This window comes from Rutidosis leptorrhynchoides, chromosome 4 (assembly GCF_046630445.1).
Source record: "Rutidosis leptorrhynchoides isolate AG116_Rl617_1_P2 chromosome 4, CSIRO_AGI_Rlap_v1, whole genome shotgun sequence".
Lineage (NCBI taxonomy): Eukaryota > Viridiplantae > Streptophyta > Magnoliopsida > Asterales > Asteraceae > Rutidosis > Rutidosis leptorrhynchoides.
This window is the reverse complement of record NC_092336.1, coordinates 89,174,191-89,179,946: the sequence shown is the minus strand read 5'-3', so window position 1 is coordinate 89,179,946 and position 5,756 is coordinate 89,174,191. Positions and strand designations below refer to the sequence as shown.

General features: G+C 35.7%; 1 non-coding gene across 1 annotated transcript; it reads left to right on the top strand.

The window, feature by feature from the left end:
- The first annotated feature begins 5,395 nt into the window (after window positions 1–5,395).
- LOC139846207 (small nucleolar RNA R71) lies at window positions 5,396–5,502 on the top strand. Its single transcript, XR_011758938.1, has one exon. It is a non-coding gene; the product is annotated as a small nucleolar RNA R71 (small nucleolar RNA).
- The last annotated feature ends 254 nt before the right edge of the window (window positions 5,503–5,756 follow it).

Genomic DNA, 5,756 nt, shown 5'->3' with positions numbered 1-5,756 from the left:
ACTTACCTGTGAGATAGTATTCTTAGTTATACGATCTATCCCATTCATAAGATAGTCGGTTTAATTGGTTTTCCATGGCTACATAGGCGTAACCTCGAGCATTCAGTGTTTTTTCTTCTAAACATATGAACGGTCCGTCTCTGCATAAAGTAACAAATTCGGTATTTGAATAGGTTTGATTATTTGAACATTTACCTCCATGTGACCATTTTCCGCATTTGTGACATCTTTCTAGGTGTCGTGCTCTTCTTTTTGCTGCGGATTTTGATTTTCCTTTACCAAATTGTAACTTATTATCTTCGCATCTGGATTCTTTTCTTACTCCGTCCAATCTTTCTCTGATTACTGATACTATTTCACTCGGTAGTGTGTCATTATTACGTTTAGTGATCAAAGCGTGTAGCATTAGACCATGGTTTAGTTCACAGACAGTCTTCATTTCCTAAAAAAAATAAAAATTCAGAATGGGGGAAGAAGACTAGTTCTTTAGGGTCTGCTAGGGAAAGACCATTCGGGTTCCATTTTCGAGAACTGCACGAAAACAGACAATCTAACTCTAACAGTAATACATATTATCCTTTAAGGACTTGATTCTCCCCACACTTAGTTAGCTGTGGTATCGAAATTGTGATTAACTTCGTTGTCAACTTCCATTGGACTATCTATGTAGTGTTTAACTCTGTGACCATTAACTTTAAATTCAATCCCATTTGAATTTATTAATTCTATCGTTCCGTATGGGAAAACTCTTTTGACTATGAATGGTCCAGACCATCTTGATTTCAATTTTCCAGGAAATAGCTTGAATCGTGAATTGAAAAGAAGAACTCTGTCTCCTTCTTTAAATTCTTTTAAACTTCTGATTCTTTTATCATGCCATTTCTTCGTTCTCTCTTTATAGATTAACGAATTTTCGTATGCTTCATGTCTTAATTCTTCTAATTCGTTTAGTTGACTTAATCGTAGACGTCCAGCTTCATGTATATCAATATTACATGTCTTCAAAGCCCAAAATGCTTTGTGTTCAATTTCTACTGGAAGATGACATGCTTTTCCATAAACAAGTCTAAAAGGTGTGGTTCCAATTGGAGTTTTGTAGGCTGTTCTAAAAGCCCAGAGTGCATCCTCCAATTTAATGGACCATTCCTTCGGATTTGATCCTACGGTTTTCTCTAGAATACGTTTTAAAGCTCGGTTGTTATTTTCAACTTGTCCACTTGTTTGTGGATGATATGCGGTGGAGATTTTATGAGTTACTCCATATCTTTTAAGAACTTTCTCAAGTTGATTATTACAGAAATGAGTACCTCGATCACTTATTAAAGCTTTCGGTGTTCCAAACCTTGCAAAAAGACGTTTTAAAAAGTTGACTACAACTCGTGCATCATTAGTTGGGAGAGCTTGTGCTTCCGCCCATTTAGTTACATAATCAATGGCAACGAGAATATAGAGATTATTATGAGATTTTGGAAATGGTCCCATAAAGTCAATACCCCAAATGTCAAATACTTCACATACTTGGATAACATTTTGTGGCATTTCATCACGTTGACTTATTTTTTCGGCCCTTTGACAAGCATCACAGGATTTGCAAAGAAGGTGTGCATCTTTGTAAATTGTAGGCCAATAGAATCCAGCATCGTAAAATTTTCTTGCTATTAGTTGAGGCCCATAATGCCCTCCTGTTGGTCCTGTGTGACAATGGTTTAAAATTTTACTAGCTTCATCTCCGAATACACATCGACGTATTATTCCATCTGGACAACTTTTAAACAGATGTGGATCTTCCCAAAAATAGTGTTTTATATCACTGAAGAATTTCTTTCGTTTTTGGTACGATAATCCTTTTTCAAGGAATCCACATACTAAATAATTTGCATAGTCTGCAAACCATGGAATTTCATTATAATCTATCTTCAATAGATATTCACCAGGAAAGTTGTCTTGTATGGCCGATTCATTTAGAACTTCTAATTCAGGATTTTCAAGACGAGAAAGATGATCAGCGGCGAGATTTTCTTCTCCTCTTTTATCTCGGATTTCAATATCAAATTCTAATAAGAGTAATATCCAACGGATTAATCTTGGTTTAGCATCTTGTTTCGAAAATAGGTATCTAAGAGCAGAATGGTCGGTATAGACCACCGTTTTTGCTAGAACGAGATATGAATGAAATTTGTCAAAAGCAAAGACAATAGCAAGGAGTTCTTTTTCAGTAGTTGTATAATTTGTTTGTGCTCCTTGTAACGTCTTACTAGCATAATATATAGGTTGAAATCGTTTTTCAATCCTTTGTCCTAAAACGGCTCCCATTGCAAAATCACTTGCATCGCACATTAGTTCAAATGGTAGATTCCAATTTGGTGTTATCAAGATCGGCGCATTAGTGAGTTTCTCTTTAAGAATATTAAAAGATTTGATACATTCATCTGAAAAGATGAATGGAGCATCCTTTTCTAGGAGTTTATTCGTAGGAGTGGCAATTTTAGAAAAATCTTTTATGAAACGTCGGTAAAAACCGGCATGCCCTAGAAAACTCCTAACTCCTCTCACATTGGTGGGATGTGGAAGTTTAGCAATTACATCTACTTTAGCTCTATCCACTTTAATTCCTTCTTTTGAAATTTTATGTCCAAGAACGATGCCTTCTTTAACCATGAAATGGCATTTCTCCCAATTAAGTACTAGATTTGATTGTTCGCATCTAATAAGCATTCGTTCCAGATTAACTAGACATGATTCAAATGTATCACAGAAGACTGAAAAGTCATCCATGAAAACTTCCATGCATTCTTCTATCATGTCGTGAAAAATCGCCATCATACACCTTTGAAAGGTTGCAGGGGCGTTGCAAAGTCCAAATGGCATGCGTTTGTAAGCAAAAGTACCATAAGGGCACGTGAATGTGGTTTTCTCTTGATCTTCGGGTGCTATTGGAATTTGAAAATATTCGGAAAATCCATCTAGAAAACAATAGTAACTATTTCCGGCTAATCTTTCCAACATTTGATCAATGAAAGGTAAGGGAAAGTGATCTTTTCTGGTGGCGTCAATTAATTTTCTATAATCAATATATACACGCCATCCTATTACAGTCCTAGTAGGAATAAGCTCATTTTTTTCATTTGTAATGACAGTCATGCCACCCTTCTTAGGTACGCATTGAACTGGGCTTACCCATGGACTATCAGAAATTGGATAAATTAGACCCGCGTCTAGCAGTTTAATAATTTCTTTTTTAACTACATCTTACATATTAGGATTTAGTCTTCGTTGGCGTTGCACATACGTTTTATGGCCTTCTTCCATAAGGATTTTATGTGTGCAATACGAAGGACTTATTCCTTTAATATCATGAATCTTCCATGCAATGGCTGGTTTATGAGCTTTCAACACATAAATGAGTTGTGATTTCTCATTTTCAGTAAGAGAAGACGATATTATTACAGGTAATTCAGATTCACCATGTAAATAAGCGTATTCCAAATGGTTTGGAAGTGGCTTTAACTCTAATTTCGGAGGTTCTTCTATCGATGATTTATATCGATATCTGTCTTCTTCTTTTCGCATTTGAATTTCTTCTATTGTTGGTTCATATCCATTAGCTATAAGTGTAGCTAACATTTCAGCTTCATTAATTTGTTCATTACCTTCTCCTAAAGAACATTCTCCTGTTCCTTGTAATTCTGGAAATTCTTCTAATAATTCTGCATGTGAATCTATAGTTTGAATATAATAACATGTATCATCTGCAGATTGTGGTTGTTGCATTGCTCTATCAACTGAAAAGGTAACACTCTCGTCCTCTATACTTAGGGTCAATTTCTTACCAAACACGTCTATCATTGCTTTAGCCGTATTTAAGAATGGTCTTCCTAATATGAGAGGAACTTGAGAATCTTCTTCCATGTCCAGAACAACAAAATCTACTGGAAATAGTAAAGTACCAACTTTAACTAGCATATTCTCCATTATCCCTCTAGGATATTTTATTGATCTATCGGCTAGTTGTATACTTATTCTTGTTGGTTTCAATTCTCCAAGGTCTAGTTTAGTGTATAGTGAATACGGCATTAGATTTATACTAGCACCTAAGTCTGCCAATGCTTCTATTGAACTAAGACTACCCAGAAAACATGGAATTGTGAAACTTCCTGGATCAGATAGTTTTTCTGGTATCTTATTCAACAGCACTGCTGAACAATTAGCGTTCATAGTAACAGCCGAGAGTTCTTCCATTTTCTTTCTATTTGAGATTAGATCTTTCAAGAATTTAGCATATCTAGGCATTCCTGAAATCACATCAATGAAAGGAAGATTTACATTTATCTGTTTAAACATATCCAAGAATTTGGATTGCTCGGCTTCAAGTCTTTCTTTTTTCATTTTACTCGGGTAAGGAAGTGGTGGTTGGTATGGTTTAACATAAGGTTTAGCCTTAACCGTGTTATCTTCATTAACCTTCTCAACTACCGGTTCTTTTTCCTTATCTTGATCAGGTTGTGGTTCTTGTGGAGTAGGAATAGCTTCATCAGAAGTTACAGGTATTTCAGGTGGTTTAAGTGTTGTACCACTTCTTGTGATAATGGCTTTAGCTGTTTCATTCCGGGGGTTAGCATTTGTATCACTAGGTAAACTTCCCGGTTTTCTTTCACCTATTAACCTTACTAGATTACTTACTTCTTGTTCCAGATTTTGAATAGAAGCTTGTTGATTTCTAAATGCTTGAGCATTTTGTTCATTGGTTTGTTTTTGAGATGTGAAAAACTGCGTTTGAGTTTCAACTAGCTTCGTCATCATATCTTCTAAATTCGGCTTTTTATCATCGGGTTGTGGTGGTTTGTTTTGAAAATTAGGTCTTTGCTGATTGTAAGTATTGTTGGATACTTGTTGATTGCTAGGACCTTGTTAGTTGTTGTATGGAATATTTCGGTTATAGTTCTGATTTTGATTGTAGATCGGTCTTGGCGGTTGATAATTATTCTGATAATTATTTCCAGGCCTTTGGTTTATGTATGAAACATTCTCTCTTTGTTCCATTGTTAGTTCAATACTGAGACAATCTTTTGTCAAATGTGGTCCTCCACACTGCTCACAACTAATTCGTATTGAGTGTATATCTTTAGTCATCTTTTCCATTCGTCTCTCGACAGCATCTATCTTTGCGGAAATGGAATCTAAGTCATGGCTAAAATCGGCTCTAGCTGCTTTAGATGATCTAACGATATCTTTATCTTGGTGCCACTCATGTGAGTGGGAAGCAGTGTTATCAATAATTTTATAAGCATCAGTTTCAGTTTTCATCATAATAGAACCACCAGCTGCAATATCTATGTCTTTCCTTGTAGTGATGTCGCATCCTTGGTAGAATATTTATACTATTTGACAGGTATCTAAACCATGTTGCGGACATCCTCTTAATAACTTTCCAAATCTTGTCCATGCCTCATATAGAGTTTCATTCGGTTTCTGTGTAAACGTAACAATTTCTCCTTGAAGTCTTACGGCTTTAGATGCAGGAAAGAATCGTTTAAGAAATTTTTCAACTAAAACGTCCCATGTATCAATCGCCCCTTCAGGTAACGATTCCAACCAATCTTTGGCTTCTCCCTTTAAAGTCCAGGGAAATAACATGAGATATATCTGTTCATCCTCAACTTCTCTTATTTTAAATAGAGTGCAGATCCTATTAAAGGTACGAAGATGTTCATTTGGATCTTCCTTCGGCGCACCACTAAATTGGCATTGATTAGTCA